This window comes from Topomyia yanbarensis, chromosome 1 (genome assembly GCF_030247195.1).
Source record: "Topomyia yanbarensis strain Yona2022 chromosome 1, ASM3024719v1, whole genome shotgun sequence".
NCBI classification, from domain to species: Eukaryota; Metazoa; Arthropoda; class Insecta; order Diptera; family Culicidae; genus Topomyia; species Topomyia yanbarensis.
Window position 1 is genome coordinate 58,666,816 of NC_080670.1, and position 21,066 is coordinate 58,687,881.

Below are 21,066 nucleotides of genomic sequence, written 5' to 3' on the forward strand. Positions count from 1 at the left end.
GTTAGCCAAGGGTTCTTTTATGATTGTCGTAACAGATGGAATTTTCTTAGCACTCTCTGCGCAAAATTTTCCTTGGTGTAGCAGCTGACCACAGAATTGGCACGTAGGAATAAACCATGGGTGAGTGACCAATGTTCGTTGAGTATATGTAATACCTTAGGATGATTTGCATCGTATGGTCAGGTAGGGGATAGGTTTTTTCGGGTGCATTTCAACCACATGAACGCCGTTGCGGAGACCTGGGAGGAAGTTCCTCCAAGTATCTTTCTTAACGGTATCCACTTCACCGTATTTTTTGATAATTGTTTGATAATGCCTGCATTGGTATTGAGCGCCAAGTCATGTAGTTTACCTTCAATACGGTTATTGTCTACATGTATATGCTGGGATGCTGCATAAAATGTTTACACTCGACGACGTGTTTCAAGTTGTTCTTGGAAGCAAATTATTCTGTTTAACCAATGTTTGTTTTAATATAATCAGTACCTCGCAACATAAATGGTGGGATTGCACGTCACTTCTGCTATATAAAGCTTCATTTTCACTATCAACAATTGCTCCTCTTCTCGAATCGATTATCTTACCGGACATGTCGAAAAGTTCAGGTTGAATTATTGGCAAATAACTTAAACCAAATTTCTTTGGAACGGTTACTCCATTTGTATAATGGGTTACACTTCATCTTTCGATGGTGACACAACACTAATGTCCTTTAGAGAACGTCTGGACAAGATGAATTTGATGCATCCAAGCGAGCAGAAATTTTGTGTATCTAAATAAGCAGAACATTTTGTTTTGTGATTTCCAGCGGGAAATATGACAGTAGTTATTACCTTTGTTCCCGGTTGATCCCCTGAAAAGCGGACTGAAAAAACATTTTTCAATCAACTATAGGTTTTGTTATCACATTGATTGATAAAGCACTTCATTTCTGACGTTAGAAAACATACCGATTAACGATCCGATCGCATGTGCAATTGATGATCTTTCGGCAATGCAGTGTAGGGGAAGATGATCCCATGTGGGCCTGTGGTTAAAGTGAGACCCATATTTTCCAGAGATGGTGCTTATGATGGCTAGGTTAATTTTGTTCTGTTGCACCTCGACAGGCAAAGACATCATTTATGGAATTGTTCTGCATTCTAAATTTTATTGTCGAATTTCGTTTTCTTGCATCTCACTGCAGTAGCTTCAGGTAAGTGAATAGTATAGAAGTTTTGAATGAATGATTGGATTGGTTCAGATTTTGTAGAGTTTTTTGTGTAATGGTGTGAACCAGGGATACCAAGTATATTTTTAAAATGTTTTCACATTTCATAAAAATATGTCGTCATTTGTCTTCAACGACCAGGATTCTGAATCAGTTTTTGATTTTGAGCCAGAATTCTACCAGAAATCAGTCAGGCGTTTAAAAAAATTGTCTTCAAAATGAAAAACACGTCTTCACAACATTTCATATGTTTTCAAAATGAAGACATTTCTTCACATCTGGCACGTCTGGTGTGAACCATGTAGGCATTTGTAGTGATTGTAAGCGGGCCTGTCAGAGGTGGGCCCCTATTTTTAAAGTTTTAATCTTTTTTTATTAATTTAACACGGTTCAATGCATTAGCATAACTGAGCCGTTGATCTTATATAATTTGACAATATGGAAAAGTAAAAGATGGGTGAATAATGTCTGTGACATAACCGGAGTGCCGTAACTACATTTTTGCCTGTTAATTCAACCCTTTGATGTTGGCGTCGGTTTTGGTGCATGTTTCGCTGGATTCAAAAATTAATGGAATGCTGCTGACTTCTGCCCCAAAATTTCAGGCTCACGTTGTCCATGAATGCGATTCTGACATGATTGGTGTAGGTCGTCAACCGGTTATAAAGTTACCGCGATTTAATACATTGCATATTACAAATTAAACCGCTAGATCAATCAAGCGCATTACTGGTCAATCAAACAAACCGTTGGTTTGTGATATGGAAAGTACGAAATGTATCTTCGGTTTCTTCAATTTTAGAAATTTGGGTCACATTCTCCCAAATTTAGCAAAAATCGATTGTTACACGTTCTATGAAGACTAAAATGTATGTCGGCTTTGAGATCGATGTCAAGTGACAAACCCAAGCAACAAATGATAGAAAACAAAACACGCGGGATACAACTTTTTTTTTATTTTTTTAAAATTTTGATTATAGAGGTTTTACCTTAGGGTCATTCGCTTCTTTTTGGGTTGGAGAAATCTCTTTTGGAAAAATCTCTAACCCTATGTGCGGGGTTGGGAATCGAACCCAGGTGAGCTGCGTACAAGGCAATCGACTTATCAACTACGCTATGCCCATAAAAGGATATTGTCCCATATTGAAAAACAACAAGCCGAAAAAACACTGTTGAAGATTTACATTTTCATTGAGCCTTATGGATGGGACAAACATGTTTTGGTATTTTTTCGATATTTACTAAACAAACATGGTAATCTTATTTGTACTGTATCGCTTTGTTGGTTATTTTCGGCAAATTTGAGACTAAGAGAAACGAAAGCAATGAAATTGCCGGTCGGCGTCGGCGGTAAAACATGATGATGAGTTATGTTCTAGCATAGGCCATGCGGTAGACTTGGGTGCAACGCCCAACTCCTACTTAGCAGAAGGCAAAGAATTCTTCACATTTCCTTTCGATCATGTCCATATGAGCCTGCCTAGTCCTAGTTTTCCGTTCTAAGTTTATAACTGATTCGCTCTAAAATACCTATCCGTCTTTCAATTTCATTGCTTTCGTTCTCTTAGTCTCAAATTTGTAGAAAATAACCAACAAATCGATACAGTAGAACCTTGCGGCAATTATAACATAGTAACATATTAATCTTATTTGTACATTGTGATTCAGTGGTGATACAGAGTACAATCCAACAGATAACTCATGTTCGATAAAAATTCATAAGGGATTCTTATGCTTTTATGGGCAGAATATCCGTACTTAATTCCGTTTTTTCCACGTAGCTCTCCAAAGATTGTCTGAAAATCAGTTTTTCAGAAATCCTGCTTACTGGTGTAATAAGTTAAATAAGATGTTGTTCACTGCTGGTGAAATAAGATGTTGAAAGTTGCGGTATTGTCAACGCTAGCAGCATTATCAGCGACTATGCCGCAGTGAATGTGCAGTTAAATGTCTGAAAAACAATCCTACTGATTAGTAAAGTAAATTACAGTGTCCCTGAAAACAGACAGTTTTAAAGAATGAACAATTTGTGAATACAACAAAAGTTGCAGAGGAACTGGTCCTAAGGCGTTTAAGGTTAAATAGCAAATTCGGCTTATCCGTTGATGCATTGCTCGGAAATTGTACGCAAACCGTGATTTGGGATCATCAATATAGTAGCTTACACTAATAAAATTCCAAACAGAAAGATGTTTCAAAGACATGGGTGAGATGGACGGTATTGGTAAAGATAAAAATAGGACAAGGGCAGAGTGAGACGCTTTTCGATCACTAAATTTTGTTATCTGTCGGTACATCACAATGGTGCGATAGTAAAAAATAGCCCAAGGATGTCTGCATTTTTCCTTTACTACCCCAGGACTCGCCTTTCTTCGTATTCTTTAATATTTCACTTTGCCCCGGGGTCTATGGCCGTTCATAAATGAATTTTTCTGAAAAGATCCAGCTGTTGGGAAAGTTAATGTTGAATAAGATTCGTGATCAAATATTACGATTTCACGTTCAAATCATACACGTCAAATTCGGTCGGATCGTATCTGACTTTCTTTAGGGTCAAAAATAATCCGCTAATATTCTAAAGATTTCTAATGAACTGACTCAGAAATATTCAGATGTGACTGACGTCTCGAAAGTTCACTGAAAATTGTGATATCCTGTCTAAAGCAAGCAAATGACGCTACTGGCGACAAGTCATTTATAAAGGACTATCGCGTTTACAAGACCACTCACACTGCTATACGGTCTATACCTGCCGAAGTGACATTTGAAAGGTGTCTATACCTGCCATGAGCCCAGTGGGTTTGTCCGTCTCTGGAATTGCAGGTCTCGATGATCTTTCCCTTCGGCCAACAGTTTCTCGGCAATTTCGAATCGACGATGACAACGACGTCTCCTACATATACGGGTTTCGTATGGATGAACCACTTCGTACTTCGGGTGATCTCTGGCAGGTAGTCTGTCAACCAGCGCCACCATAATTGATTGACTAGCGCTTGCGATGCACGCCAGCCTTGATGCCGCATGTCGTGGTTTACAGTGAATGGCTTCGTTCCATTCGAGGAATCGAGTAGAAAATGGTTCGGAGTTAGAGCGGGGTCCGACCCACCATCGATCGGAACGTGGGCAATTAGGTTTTTTACTGATACAGTTAACCTCACTTTTCTTGACAGTTCACTAGTACTGTTTACGTGGACTTAGAAAAATTGGTGGACGACTAGATTCGCTCGAAGCAAATCGTAAAGAATTTTTCTAAGTCCATGTAAACAGTACAAGCGAACTGTCAAAAATGAACATCGAGTTCATTTGTGACGTCAGTATAAAGTATTCAATGGGCGTGAGTTCACTATGCTCTTAATCTCCGTCAGAAGGCTCCTGAGTACTTCATCAGTCGGCTTCTTCGTCGGGCAGATGGCGGCTAGATTCCTTTTAACAGTGCGGATCAGGGCCGGTGGATAACGTGGGTAGTACAACCCACTCGGAAATAACCGAGAGGGTAATTACTCACTCGAAATTTTGAAACCATTCCAATATTTGAAATCTACCACAAGTGTATCACGGGCACACATAGCGCACATTTGAAGGCATCGATGTACCTCAATTCCAATTCCGCAAACGCATCGCAAGGGATTAAATGTGCATGCAATGCAAACGTGTGTATTGCAAAAATAGGACAAATCCCTAGGAATACGACCCCTCACCCTCTGCTTACTACCCACTCGGGCTAAAAGTGTAACGCCGGTCCTGGTGCGGATCAGACGTTCTCAACGGCCGTCTATGTGCGGCGAAGCTGGAGGGTTGAACAACCATTCAGTTTCAGAGCTGACAAACTCTGCCATTATCGCCTGTTGGTTGATAGCGGGCTCGGCATTCTGTTGTTCTAGACTTGCGCCGATAAAGTTCGTCCCACGGTCGCTGTATATCATCCTGGGCATACCGCGACGGGCGATAAAGCTGCCCAGAGCCATGTTGCATGAATCCGTGTTAAGTGAGTATACCAGCTCAATGTGTATCGCACGAATGGTTAGACAGGTTGCGAGCATTCCCCATCGTTTCTCCACTCTTCTACCGATGAGGAACCTTCATTGGCCCAAAATAGTCGATCACAACGTGCATGAATAGATCGGAGGACGTGGAACTGAGTTATCGTTCTTACACCGTTGACATTGCCTTCTGATTTTAGCGTAGCAAACTCGTAGTCGCGAAAACTTGTATTTCTGGCGGATTTCATTTATGCCGGTTTCATAGTTCTGGTGGTGGTATTTTTGGTGTTAGTATGCTATGATCAAGGTGGCTAGGTGGTGGTCGCGAGGCAAAACAATAGAATTCTTTGCCTCTTCTGTAACGTAGTCGCAGAACCGTGCTCTACCCTTAATCCTGATGGCGCCCCGTTGATCGAGTAGGGGCCTTAGCTGGTACAGTTCGCGGTTCTTTGGCATTTGCTTGCGTGGTTCTTGCCGGAATACCTGTGCTCTACGCAATAGGGTTACTTCTCCTTGGTACGCTTCCAGTTGCGCGTGGCGGTGAAGATAGCTCTCTACCTTCTCGAGCTCTTCTGTTCTGTTGACCCGCAATGGTAGGATTCATATACGACGATATTGACGAATTGCTTCCAGCTGGAGAATTTATTCACATCGATTACTGCTTCAGAGACCGTGTAGTAAAACAAGAGATTGGGGCGAAGCTCTGCGGTTGTGGAACGGCTTTTGGTCGGCGATTGTGGCCACTTCGCCTCCGGACGCCAAAGAAAATCTGGTCCTTTAAACCATCTGACTGTCGGGAGTCATATCCGGCTGGCCAGTCCATTTGGTAGCGTCATCGGCTACGGTCAGCTTAGTAGGCACCCAGCGCCATTCATTTATCTCAGTGATTTCAAAAATCTTATTAACTCGAAACGCCACAAAACTGGGAGTACCGTCGATGATCCGAGATTATCCAGCACATTACGTCCCGGGAATGAGTCCAGAAAAAAGGTTAGAGATTGAAATAGAAAGGGATTCTCCAGCGATCGTGCTAATCTTGCACCTACAACAGCTGCTTGGAGTTCAAACCTCGGAATTCAAGTAAAATTCAGCGATGCCACCCGTGTCTTGTCCGAGACTAGAACGCACTTCACGGTCTCGTTCTGGACAAAGCGTAGTAATACGGCGGTGGCAAAGCCATTCTCAATGACATCGACAAATGTGTGCAGCTGTATTTCATAGTTTGCACTGGAACTAGTCCGAATACGATAGCATCGCGAACCGTGACCTGTTCCACTCGCGGTAGAACCTGCAGCCACCGCTTCCACTTCTCGCCAGATCGCCAAATTTCTAGTAATAGGATCTTCAGGAACATCAGAAAGTTAGTAATCAGCCCAAGTGGGTCGAAGATCGTCATGAGCATCCGGAGGACTTCCCTTTTTGTAGGATAACGGTGTAGGTGAGTGTCCGATGAAGTACACTACCACATCCCCCGCACCTTCTGGGTGGCCATCTCGGATGGCAGATCCAGATTTTTCTCTTCGATGGTTTCTTCCTTCAGGGCTGTCAGTACACGACCAGAGTTGCTGATAAAGTTACGGATTTCGAACCCACCTTGTGCGTGTACGAATTTAACTTTCTGTGCCAAACTGATTGCTTGCTCTTCTGTTTCTACGCTTACCAACATGTCATCATGCAATGCCTTTTAATAATGACGTCCGCTGCTACTGGGTGAATCTGTGCGTGGTGCTCGGCGTTAGCAATTTTAACGTATTAGGTTTCACTATAAACACTCATAGTAATAGACTCGCGGATGTAAAAACCGCAAAACTGGCAACTAGAAAAACAAGCATGTTAAACTGGCATCACCCAAAAATGTGCAAGCTCGAACGTGCTCGACTGTATTCGATCATCTGTTTTTATGAAAATAATTTTTCAAGTGGCTCAATATATGAATCAAAAGAGAAGTTATATGTTTGATACTGAGCAACAAGAAATTGAGAAAAGAAAGAAAAAAATCCAATTTCTTCAGAAACACAAAGTTGATGAAAAAGAGCATAAGTAAAATACTTTTTGTGTAGTTATATTGAACAAAATAAATATCTTTCTAAATAACATTGTGAAATACTAATACGAACACGAAAAATGAAGCCTACTGTGAATAACAAAATATATTTTTTTAAAATAAAATCGCAATACTTGTTCTGCTTGTTTGCATTGAATGACGTCATGCTCGTTTGGCTCCGGATTTTGACAGTTCGTTTGGCTCGATAAAAGTACCTTCGCTGGTCTATTACTATGAGTGTCTATAGGTTTCACACCAACCGACATAACCCCGCAAAATGAGCCGGATGAACTTCGTTTGACAATTCTCGGTGGTTTGTTTACATGGGAGTTACGTGAGTTCGAATGTAACAGATGAGCACCCGTTGCACTCGCACTCACGCAACTGACAAAGTAAACAAACCACCGAGAATTGTCAAACATGAACTTCATTCATCATAGGTTCATTCGTGTCGTCATCTTGTAGAACTCAATTGAATACTTTATACTGACGTCACAAATGAACTCGATGTTCATTTTTGACAGTTCGCTTGTACTGTTTACATGGACATAGAAAAATTCTTTACGATTTGCTTCGAGCGAATCTAGTCGTCCACCAATTTTTCTAAGTCCACGTAAACAGTACTAGTGAACTGTCAAGAAAAGTGAGGTTAACTGCGTCAGTAAAAAACCTAATTGAGCACAGCTCGGGGAACAGCAGGCGCCAAATGTCATCACACGCATAACGTAAGTTACGATTTTTTCGTTCTCTGCTGGTCTTCTTCTATGATATCCACCTGTTGAAACATTTCACGGATGTCTCCTGTCAATCCAACTCAATGCTCCCTGAACTGAAGAAGTATGGAGAATAGAGAACAAAGCTGATCAGGCCCCTTCAGAATTCGAGAGTTAAGAGATTGGTCGTAAGCCGTGGCTGCTGCATCCAATACGATTTTCAGTTTCCCAGTTTTATTTGGGTTTGTTACGGGAAAGACGGGAAGGTACCATGTACGAGCGAATGACGGAGCGAGCTCCAGACACGAAAGTTTCCTGATATATCATTTGGCAATATAATCTGCATTCTGCCGGTTAAGGGCTTCGGATAACACTGCATACTTCTCCATGCGCTTCTCAAGAGAGTAAAACCGTCGAATAGCCATCGCGCTTGGTTATTGAACTAACCATTATTTCACAAAAATGTATTGTTCGTAGGAATCGAGTACTGAACTGACTCAGACATAACTTCGTTAAAAGTTTAACTACATCTTTCAACAAAGCCGGATTGACTAGCCACGTCGTATTTATTTGAACAATTTTATGAAAAAAAATCAGCATTTCTGAAACTTCGGAATACGAAAGAATGGGCTTTCCCCTTTCATTTGAAACTAAGATCAAAATAATCCGTCGGGGGTCCAGAGCAACTTTTTTTTTAAGTTTTTTTCGTAACAATATAGGTTTTACTACTGGAGATAGTTCATATTTCCGTCCCTAGATGATGCTTTATACATTCGAACAACACTAAAAGTGAGAATTTGATAGAAAATTTTATTGTCTACAAGTTTTTTGACCACTAAAAATTGATCTGAAATCATCCGGAAAAGTTGTTTAAGATTTTAACAAAGTTATATCTAAGATAGTTTCACACAAGGCCTAGTGGTTTGGAAATATGTTTTCTCTAACTTATTACATTACCAAAAAAATAATTGGGTTTAGTGGCATGAAAATATTAAACGGGATTCATTACGTGACAATTCTAATTGAACTTCTGAAAATAAGGATGTTTGACAGAGTCAGAAAACTATTTGTGTTTTTGGTTTGTAATCTTTCCCGATAGGTTCGAACGGACTACCATTCATCGGAAGGTATTGCTTGGTTACAAGGGTTTGCTTACATTTATGTTTTAGAAAGGACCATACGTCGTATGATAAGGTTATGATTGCTTAAGTCAGCTATTATAATTCCGTGCAAGACGAAATGTTGGGACACACCGTTTCTAATTTAACGCAAACCACAGCAGTAACTGTCCAAATTAGCGTGAAACGATTTATTCAAATTTTCTCCGCAAAGCATATTGTGGCATTTGGATTTTACGGCCATTTCCTATCAATTATGCGAGATATCGTTACTAAATTGATCCTAGATTATGCGATATGTATTACTTTTGAAAACAAAATATGATTTCAGTACAACAATAACCTTATATACATAGAACTCGAATATATCCCAAAAAAAATTATCTTGATCCAAAAACTCAAAGTTTTGCCTTTCTCATATAGAAAGGTTATGCAATCACTCTGAAAAACGTCAACCTAATCCCGGCCCGGAGGGCCGAGTGTCATATCCCATTCGACTCAGTTCGTCGAGATCGGAAAAAGTCTGTATGTGTGTGTGTATGTGTGTATGTATGTGTGTGTATGTGTGTGTGTGTATGTATGTATGTGCGTATGTGTCAAATAATGTCACTCATTTTTCTCAGAGATGGCTGGATTGATTTGTCCAAACTTAGTCTCAAATGAAAGGTGCAACCTTCCCATCGGCTGCTATTGAATTTTGGATCGATCGGAATTCTGGTTCCGGAATTACGGGTTTCAGAGTGCGGCCACACAGAAATTTCTCATATAAACTATAGGAAAAATTAAAAATAGAATTTTTATTTTTGATGCTAAATGTGTTCAAGGTGCATGAAACGTCGAGATTTGATGCAAACTCGATAATAAATTTGACGACAATTCACTTTTTTGGATTTTGGCACATTTTTGTCTTTCTCATATAGAAAGGTTATGCAATCACTCTGAAAAACGTCAACCTAATCCCGACTCTCATAAGGTTTCCGGATTTTAACAGGGGCGTAGTTGATGGTTTACGGAGAGGGGTTACACCCCCTTCTACTGTTCACTCCCCTCCTTTAAAAATCTCCTTAAATCACCCCTCAGACCACCACCTCATACCCCTCCCTTTCAACCCCATCATCTTTAAACCACCACTATATTACAAAGCATACCAATTTAAGCTGGGGAGTCGTTCGTTCATGGGACTTTCGCCCTCCTCACATACCCACCCCCGCATGACAAAATGAGTTAGCAAGCAGATAACATTGATCTAATGCTGATTAGGCTAATGGAGTATGATATTTTTTTGTTTCAAGTGTTTCACCGTCGACACGTAGCTCATCAAGTTCGTGGCTGGCATGCCATTGTGTATAAGTGCAAAGTGTACTAAGAATGTAAGGGGCCGTACACAAATGACGTAGCTTTTTTCTGGCGATTTTCGACCCCTCCCTCCCCCCTCGTAGCATTTGGTCACAAAATTCTAACCTCCCCCTTGTAAATGACGTAGCATATCTCTAACCCCCCCCCCCCCCCCACGCAACGTGACCGGGAGATGAAAAAATTACATATGTTTTTCAATTCTTTTAAATATATGTCCTTACAAAATGTTTGACGACTTTTATCAACATTTTCATTATAACAGCAAATTGCCTACAAAAGAAGCCCATTTCATGACAAATATAGTGTGGATAGTTTTGTTTAGAATTTTACATGTCATAAAGCATGAAGAAAAGTTCGCAATCCTGCAGCTGCCAACGATTTTAGGAAGCATAAGCTCAACTAAATTACTAAATTTTCTTTGATTGAATCCGAAAGAAAATTTAATTCAGTTGCCAAAATAAGTCTACTAGTTAGCAATATTCGCTAACTAATGTGGAAATTTAAATCTATCCTTTTCTTTGCGAGCCTGCCATTCCGCGAACAGTAAAATTTACAAATGAAAAACCGTGTGAAAATCAACTTAGGAATGGAGGAACATTAAATTGTTTTCTCTAATTAATGGGTTTTGATGCCCGCCAAAAAATTTAAACTTAATGCTACGTCGCACAACTTCTGACCCTACCCTCCCCCTCGTCACACTTCGCCACAAATTTGGTGTACCCCCCCTACCCCCTAAAATGCTACGTCATTTATGCATGACCCCTAATGGACATTTCCACAATTATGTTGAACATAAAAAGCCTCCGTGCCACAAGTGCATTACACCGCTAGGTGGATTAAAACAGGTTTTTGTTCACTGTTTGTCACATTGAGTCACTTTTGAAAACGGATAATCAGCTTTTTTAACCAAGCGTTGCAATGAAATCTGCGAAATATTGCAATGGTGCGTTAAAAGTTTCATTGAGTTGTTCAAATATAAATGTTGATGTTCAGGACAAGTCAATATTATACGAAGATGCTAACAGAGTAGGAGATTCATGTACGAATAGTTATCAGTCATCCCTGAGAACAATCGAAAAAATGAAAAAGAAGGCATACATAATTGAAAAAGCTGTTTCTGCGGGAGGAATCACTTACCATCATGAAAAAGAATATTAATATCATACTAGTTTGGTCAACACTTATCTAAAACTTCTCATCCCAAAAATATGAATGGTGCCCTGTATCAGGAAATTATAATTTTCAGCTAAAAGATGAAACTTTCCAAGCTCTCAAATTCCGCTGAATTCACTATTGAACTAAACACAACTATTTGGCAAATAAAAAAGTGCTTGTGAATTGACAAACCACTAGGTCTTCTCTGAAACTAACTTAGACTTAGAATTCGTTAAAATATTAAACTACTTTTCGGGATAATTTCAAATTGTCTACAACTTAGTTGGTAACTAAGTTGTAGACAATTAAATAATCTATCAGATTCTTACTTTTAGTGTTGTTCGAATGTCTAAAGCACCATCTAGGGACAGAAATATGAACTAGTTCCATTGTAAAATCTATGTTTTCGCGAACAAAAACTTCAAAAAAAAAATGTTGCTCTAGATGGATTATTTTGATTTTGGTTTCAAATGAAAGGGGAAAGCCCTTTCATATCCTGAAGTTTCAGAGATTTTTTGCATAAAGTTGTTAAAAAAAGACACCGTGCTAGCTGTCTTCGAAAAAGTTGTAGACAATTAAAGTATCTTTTCTATTTTCACTTACAGTGATAATACGATGCATACAGTGCCACCTAGCGGCGAAAACTTCAGCCACGTTGGTCCGGTAGCTAGACTTGTCCGACTTGCTTCAAAATTGGAGCAAATACTCCTGGTGCGACTAGGAATCGATTAGAGGGTTATATACAAAGTTGTGGCGAAAAAGTGAGCTAAGTTCGTGATTTTTTTAAAGTATTTCATGCAAATTTTATTTGAAAAAGTGAAAGACAGTTCGTTAGTAGTACTATCGAAGTTCGAAAAAGGACAAAAAAGAACCTAGCGGCGAAAACTTCAGCCACGTTGGTCCGGTAGCTAGACTTGTCCGACTTGCTTCAAAATTGGAGCAAATACTCCTGGTGCGACTAGGAATCGATTAGAGGGTTATATACAAAGTTGTGGCGAAAAAGTGAGCTAAGTTCGTGATTTTTTTAAAGTATTTCATGCAAATTTTATTTGAAAAAGTGAAAGACAGTTCGTTAGTAGTACTATCGAAGTTCGAAAAAGGACAAGTTGGATTAAAAAAAATATTCAAGGTTGGTGGAGTTATGGCCTATCCCCCGAAGCGTGTTTTTATGGTAGAGTTTTGCGGTGAAAGCTCTCCAAACCGAACCACTCAACAGAAATAAGAAAAGTAAAAAGATTATTGAAGAAAAATGTATTGTGGTGTACTTGAACGGATCGGTTTCCCAATAAAAAAATTCCTGCTAAAACATGTTGACCAAAAAATTAAGTTTTTTGGTGTGCTAAATTTTAAACAAAAATTCATTGCAAACAATCGAAAATTTTTGGATGAAAAAGGAACCGTTAAAGTAAACGAGAATATCAATACAAACAATTCAAAAAAAAATTGATGAAGATCGGATGAATAGTTTTTGAGATATCACGCTCACCACAACGGTACTTTTCAAAAAACTTATTTCCTAGATAATTGCGTTTAAAGTTTTGTGTTAACTTTATTCGTGGAAGAACGGCTGTAGTTTGAAATCTGGTGCTTCGATCTGGATGAAATTTCGCACAGATATTTTCAAAAGCATGTACTTTCGGAATATTGAATAATTTATTTCGATTTTTTGAGTTCCAACTTTGTATATAACCCCTTAAGGGGTGGACCGATTATTGAGTTTCAAAAATTTATTGTTTTTCTGGTCAGTCTATCGCATAGTGTCTGAGCCCATGATTTGCTCGGGAAGGGCGTTTCTAAAATACGAAATTTGGTTTTTTCAGTCGGGAATAAGATATATTTTGTCAGGATGGCGTGTCCCCGTTTCCTCTACCGCTTTGCTAGCGAGTGTGTGCCGCCTATTTGTTTCATGTTTAAGCAATCTACTTCTACTAACATAGAGTCGTTACACTTCTTTCATTGCCTATTCCTTGCAAGCATGACTACAAATAGATAGTTACCATATGCACTGATTTCTCTGCAGCCTTCGATATCTACCACCATTCATGTTTGACAGGGTTTGATGCAGTGGCTCTTTTCTTTATTGACTTCACTTGTACCTGGTTGGAGGTGAAATGATTGTAAAAATTGAAGACTGCGTTACCTCTCCATTTGCTGTTCGGAACTACCAGCCCACTGTCAAGAACGACGTCTCTGTACAGCCAGAAACACTGCCATAAAAGGCAAAACATTGATTTTGAACCGAATGATTAGAAGCGGTATTTAGTTACAAAATGTCGATTGTCTGAATGATATGATATTAAATCATCCCACAAGATGCAAAACGTCGTGTGGAATGCTTGAATATCGAGCATAGTGCCAAACATAATTCTTGAGCGTTTTTTCAAAACGTCATATCTGCAATGAGTTACTCTCTGTTTATACTTTCTCTTTCGATTTTTACGGCGTCACTATAACACTTTTCACTTATTTTACAGTACAGATCGAAAGACGGTGGTTTTAACTAGCATATTATGCAAAGAGTTGAGGGATAAATGTTAAAGTGACCGAATTATTAACAGAAGAGAAAGTAAACAAAGAGAGTAACTCATTGTAGATATGACGTTTTGAAAAAACGCTCAAGAATTCTTTGTTTGGGGCTTTATAGCTATAACGCCCCATATATGTAGGTCGCTGTCAAACTCCATATGATGGTATAGGCATGCCAGGAGGCTGGGAACTACGGCATTAGGGCCGCCAACTTAGTTAAGTCATATTCTTATTCTATCTGAATGACTTAAATCATTCGATGAAACGCATTATGTTGCATATCCTTTATCGAGGACTTTAAACTATTTCAGTTCATCAAGAACGGGATGAAGATGAACGCTCCTAAATGCTCAGTTATCTCTTTCTCTCGCGCCAAGGTACCAAGCCCGTCGTAGGTTCATCGATATAGATCATCTGTCTGTTCAAAGGCATCTTTCATGGCCAATCTGCTTCAATTACGAAATGATTTTTCTGATCGTTTAAAATAATTGTAAAAGATCGGAAAAACAATTCAACTAAAACAGATCTTTATCGATTATTGTTGAATTTGACATTCGTCGTCGTAGTCTTCGAAGTAATCCCAATAATTGCCAGAACCAATTACTTTTATAATGAGCCTTTTGCCTGAATGTGTCATTTATTCAACCGATGTTCTGATTTTTTCCTATCCCGTAGTTGTTTGTCTAGTTAGCTTTAGTCTTATAGTTAGTTTTAATGTAGAAATGTTGAAATCATTGTGATGCTTGTAATGTGTTGGTGCGAAAGTTTAAGATAAAAAGTCGAAGAAACTCAAATCCAGCGGATTTTGGCCTGTTCCGCTATAAAGAAATTTGTAAGTCGATGTTATCGATTTGCACAATTTATAAAACTCCCAGTTAAAACTCAATTCATTAGCTTATCTACGCAGATTTTCCGTTTGTTCGTTGCTTGAATTAAATAAAATACAGAATCAAACAACCCGTAGGATGTTCGGAAAGGCAATCTTCCTTCGTATCCGCTGTTGCATTCCCATCAGCAGACACTGCATATTTTCTATTGATATATCCTGAGTACATATCAAAGCTACCGTCTCGCTCCGAAGCGGATGCAAGTCGCAGCACAAAGCTAGACCGGAGAGCTTTTTACCGCGTTTGACAAGCGTGTGTGTGTATGTCACCAGTCAGTATTCGTGTCTGAGTGAAAGCGGCACTTTCTGTATTGTCATCCTGATTCCCGTAGCGGCATTTCATTTCAACTGCATCAGCTGCCAGGCAGGACAGGACGGGAGAGGAAAATTCAAAAGCGCATGAAGTTATTATCGTATAAAATGCCTGGCACTCGGTGTTACGTGGTGGAAATAGTTCTACCAGAATGAGCCGAGCCGAGTTCTCCATTGGCAATGCAATGCAATGAAACGCAAGCGTTTAGTTATGCGTCTTTACCTGATTTAGTTAACTGACAGTTCGGTTGAACACCTGATGAATAGGATGAATGATACGAGAAGCTCCTGAGTGTGTATACGCCATACAAAGCCGTTTGAATAAAAAAGAAGTGACACCTTGCTTGCACACGAGTAACTGTAACTAGATATGTATTCTCGAATGTCGTCCTGGGAGACACATTTTCCTGATCTGTGTTCTGCATCCTTTACGATGGGTGGCATTCAGCTGCTGCCCACACATTCTACTCGAAAGTTTGCCACTGTTTCGCTCGAAGACACACTGGGAGTGGAACCCGATAGGAGAAACTCTTCCGGCTGTCTAACATCCTGTTGCTTCGAATGCGAGGCATTTGCTTATGTAGGGAACTGGTCCGATAAAACTCGCATGGTTGACGTAACGTTATAGGGTTTCTACGGGCTTTAAGTCAACTATGCGAAAGAAGGTCTCGTTTGCGTCGGCATAGAGCGCAGTGGTAATGGGAAAATTCTCTTCCTAAATATTTTGTCAACAATAAGTACCAGAGCAGGTCAACAGAAATTATGTTTACGTGTTACAAGTTGAGTAGATAAATCATCCATTTACTATGTCACGAGTCATGGTGTAACTGAGCGTGAAATTTCTGTTCTTGCAGCGAGTTTTTGTTACCGACGGAATAGAATATTCATTCTTCTTCATTATGTATCGTAACAAGCTATGGCTATTTCGATAGTAACTCAACTGGATTGTTAGAACATTTCCGGGATTTTTTTTAGATAGGGCGCAACAATAAAAATTTCTTTTTGCTTACATTGCTTTCGATTATTATGGTCCGTTACAAAACTTTCTAGTAAATTTCTAGCTCAGATCAAAATACGGTGGTTTTGGTTAGTCAACGCAAACAGTCTGACTGGTTTAATGACCGACTTGTTGACGAAATAAATAAATCTTTAATAGATGTTAACATTCTATTGTAAATGATTTATTTAGTAAAATTAAGCTGTTCATTTACTAAGTTCTTAAAAACAAACGACTACGCGGAATGGCGTTCTAGCGTAGACAGAGATCGGGCGCCAAGCTGTGGAACTGTAACTGAGTATCTAGTATTTGAAGAAACATAACTGCTAAGCCATAAACATAGAAACGTCTTCATTGAAAACAATGGCAATAAAAGGAAACTGACATTATGACTATTTTTCCCGTGCACACAGTGTACATTGGCGGAGAATAGTTCTGCCAGCAACAGGAGCACCGGGAAGTAGAACAGGACAAAAGGAGGAAGTTCATTTGACATTCCATGTTAACTGACAAGGCATTGCTGGCGCAATTGTTGTTGTGTTTGCTCATGCCGCATTGTTGTGGTTAGTAGAAAAGGATGAGAGGGGGAGAGAGACGTTTTGATCCAGCAACTAACCAAGCGTCATCATCACGTGCCATGGCTGTCATTATTGTCGTCAATTTGGCAGATTCCACGTTTCTGCGAGATGATGAGTTTGGATGAAGTTGACCTAGGACCAGTTTCTTTTTTCTCTATACAGGTTGTAATTACCGTACCGGGAAATGATTATTCGGTGTTGTGGGTTGAATAGGTGGGAATGGTGGTTTTGCGTAATTAATGCAATAGTAAAGATGTTCAAATATGGATTGGACACGTCGTACAAGAAGTAGCTTTCTTTTAAATTCAGGGAAAATATCCTTCCCCCTTTCGTTAGAAATATGTTTTATGGATCACATTTCATCATGCTCTTCAAGGAAAAATAATGTGGCGAAACTTTAGTTTTATCCACTAAGGAGAAATTAGGTAAAACTACTTTTGCGCATAAAAAGCTCAAAACAAAATTAGTTAAGGAATCTTCGTTTCGACTTCATCTCATCAGAGTCCGACAATAACCACATAAATCGTGGTAATTGTCTTGCCTGTTTTTGAACCGTGGTGAGCCTATTGGCTCTCCATATTTAATATTCTGTATAATTTTATTTTTGTAATGTCGCTGGCATTCTTCCCCTGAAAAGTCGGTTTTAGGACCTTTTATATCGATTGCTCATTCGATGCGATATCTTGATTCCGTTAGTAACTGCAAATTTCGAGAGGCTTGTCAAGCTCAACTCCCATACCTGATTTAAGTCCATTTATTCCAATCACTTGGTATCAACATCAACAACATCAACATCAATTCTTTTTCGTATTATCACAACCGTATCAATCTCTTTCATGCTTCTGACTCAACTGTATTCTTCGACCCATCGATGAAAAATGAGTTTAGTGGAATTCCGGATCACATACACAAGTGATCTCAAACATTTTTGCCTATCGGATATAGCAAGGTTGTGAAATCGCTCAGAATTTCAACTTTTTAACTGATGTCCGGAGGGCCGATTCTCTTACACCGTTCGACTCAGTTTGTCGAGATCGGAAAACGTCTGTATGTGTATGTAAGTTCCAAAAGCCTGGCCTGTAGTGTATTGGTACTGTGTGGAACTCACGACTCACTTTCATGGCAAACCACTAAAATACTCATTATTTTTTCGCCCTTCTTCCCCATGGAACTACGTATTACTTCTTGAAGGGAGCTTTTGTCGTACCTCTTTCTTCTACTCTCTCGGAGCCTCACTTGATCCATGAAATTGTTCAATCTTTGAGTTTTGATTAAACTCTATACTCTTCTCTCGTTTTTTGTCTTCATCCATTCAGCTCTCGCCCAGTGAGCCGTTTAGATGCTGATTCCATGAGCCATTTAGCTCCTGTTTCCGTGAGTCATTCAGCTCCCAGTCCTATCACGATCTACTCGGATAGTCCTCGACGGTGAACTCACCATATTCCTTCTGAGAGTTCCTCGACGGAGCGATTTCTCCCGAAACCGATACCTGCTTTCTTAAGCCATGCAGCTCCCAGCTTTATCGAGATCTACTCGGATATTATTCGGCGGTGAGTTCCCTAGCAGTGGAATTTTTTTCGGTACCGAAGTCTGTTTCGTGAGCCAATCGGTTCCCATTTTTGGCACGATATAGTCGGATAGTCCATGGTGGTGAATCTACCCTACTGTGAATTCCCTGACGGTAGATTTCTCCCGATACCGATGATTGTTTCCGTTAGCCATTTAGCTCCTCGCGTAGCTTATGGTTCACTGGCGCCCGAAAGATCCACTGCTAGCTATTCGACGCGATCTACTCTCTCTAATCGGTGGTGGATCCAGCCAACTCACGAGTTACTCGGTAGGGTGTCGAGGTCGGTCCGGTGATTCCGATGAAGCCTGACGTCCGGTTCACTGGAACCCAGGCGATCCGAACCTGTTGCTACGTCGCGTAATACTTAACTGGTCTACACCGACGGAGACTTCCCCGGCGGTGGAAGTTCTCTCAAAACCCGATTTGTGGTTTCACAGCGGCTTTCTAGCCGGTGGCGCCACTTCGTTGGCACCTGCGCCACTTGCTCTGCAGCTCGGAGAATATACTCGTAGCCACTTTGTTGACAGCATCCCAGGTATACTCGTCATGGCACATCTTCGACAATTTTTGTCAACTGTCACACCAGACGTACCCCTTCGGACTTCTTTGAACCTAATGCATTCGAAGACTACGTGTTCCGGTATCTGTTGCACGTTCACGCACTCCGGGCAAAGGGGTGAAGAAGCATGTTCAAACCGATGCAGGTACTTCCGGAAGCATCCATGCCCGGACAAAAACTGCATCAAATGGAAGTTCACCTCGCCATGCACCCACACGGACACATTTGGGCTGAGTCGGTAGGTCCACCTTCCTTTCTCCTCCTTGTCCCACTGATGCTGCTACTTAGACATCGAGTCCTTTCTAACCATTCTCCTTGCTTTTCGTGTATTCCTCCGTCCCCAGATAGAGTGATGCAGATAGGAATCATCCCGGACATAACGCATACCGTCTCCGACGATATCGTTCTGTTCGCGCACGCGACTCGAGCAGCCATTAGACAAAACGTGCTTGTCAACTTCGTTCGGTTATGCTTTGAGTTCACTGTAGCAGCCTAGACCTAGATTTCAGTATTAAGGATGAGACACCGACCAGGAGACGTCTCGTACTATATCTTGCTGCTCCGATGTTCGGCACGATCCTAGCCAATACGTTAGTTATTCTTGCAGCCTTCTCACATACATAGTTGATATGGCTGTTGTAATTTACCTGATCGTCGACTGTCGCACCCAGGTGCCTCAGCACACGCATCAATGGGATTGAGCGTCCGCCGACGCTGATCACGACACACTCCGTTGTACATTATATTCCAAGGCATTGGGCCGAATATAGAGCCCTGAGATACTCCCACCATTACCCTAATCGATCTCTAATCTGTTCGTCTCGTGGAGCAGTAATCGGTTGTAAAGTAACTTCTCAGAACCTTTTTAACTTTAATACTTTCTTCTTGCTCGCGATGACTTTGCGGATAGCGTCCACCGTCGAGATCCCTTTCCGGAATCGGAACTGCCTTTGCGATAGTCCGTTCTCACTTTCGACGTTGTACGTCAGCCTGTTGAGGATGACCCTTTCCAGAAGCTTACCAAGAGTATCCAGCAGGCATATAGACTGATACGATGTTGGATTTCCTGGTGGTTTCCTTGGTTCTGGCAGCTACACCAGATTCTGGATCTTCCATCTACCCGGGAAATAGCCAAGCATTTCTGTAGAACTATCCTGAACATGTCTGGAAACGCCAGGATCGCGGTCTTCAGTACCACGTTGGAGATACCGTCTGGACCGTGAGCTTTCATCGCTTTCAGCCCATTCGTCACTATAATGAGCTCGTCGTTGAAGACTCGATTGTCACCAGCATTTCGACCGTCTGTAACGTACAATGTAGGCGGCCATGCCGTCCACGATAATGTTCAATTTGTCAGCGCATATTTCAGCTGGCGTCGTTGGACCTTTGATCTTGCCCATCACGACACGGTAAGCGTTGGCCTAGGGGTTAGCACAGCTACTTGTAGCAGGTGGACTTACTAAGCACTATATCGTGTTTAAAAGTGGTTCTAGCCGCCCGGAATGTCCTCATTGACTGCTTCAGATCTTCCTTTCTGAATGCATCTTCTGGCTTTTAGGCAGGCAGTACGGAGGATGCTTAGCCTTTCCTTCCACCAGTACGCCGGACGCCGGTAGTTCCTCGGCTCTTAGAAGTACATGCTGGGGAACAAAAGAGCATACTTTACGCATAGACCCACATAACGATGCAACTTTTCTCTCTATAGATGTTATATGCTCAATCCAGGAGAGTGTGGGGTCTAAGTGAAGTCCTAAATATTTGAAGCAGTTAGATTCCTGAATTACAGACTGTCCCATTCTTGGGTCTGGATGCACGCCTATAGCTCTTCTAGATGAACGAAACAGCATATATTTAGTTTTTGATAGGTTCAAGGAAAGAAGGTTTTCGTTGAAATACGTCGTTAGTGTTTTTAAATCTGATTCAATGTCGCGTACAATATCCAGGCAGCTATTGTGCGGGTAGAACAACGCTGTGTCATCAGCGAAAAGACGAGGAGTCCCTTTTAACGCGAGTCTACCGAGGTCATTGATGTACAATAAAAATAACAGTGGCCCAATATTAC

At 40.7% G+C, this 21,066-nt stretch overlaps 1 protein-coding gene across 10 annotated transcripts in view; it reads left to right on the forward strand.

Moving 5' to 3' along the window:
- Positions 1-21,066, forward strand: part of LOC131677717 (cytoplasmic polyadenylation element-binding protein 4) — a 106,649-nt gene that overhangs the window by 22,650 nt on the left and 62,933 nt on the right. The window lies entirely within an intron of this gene.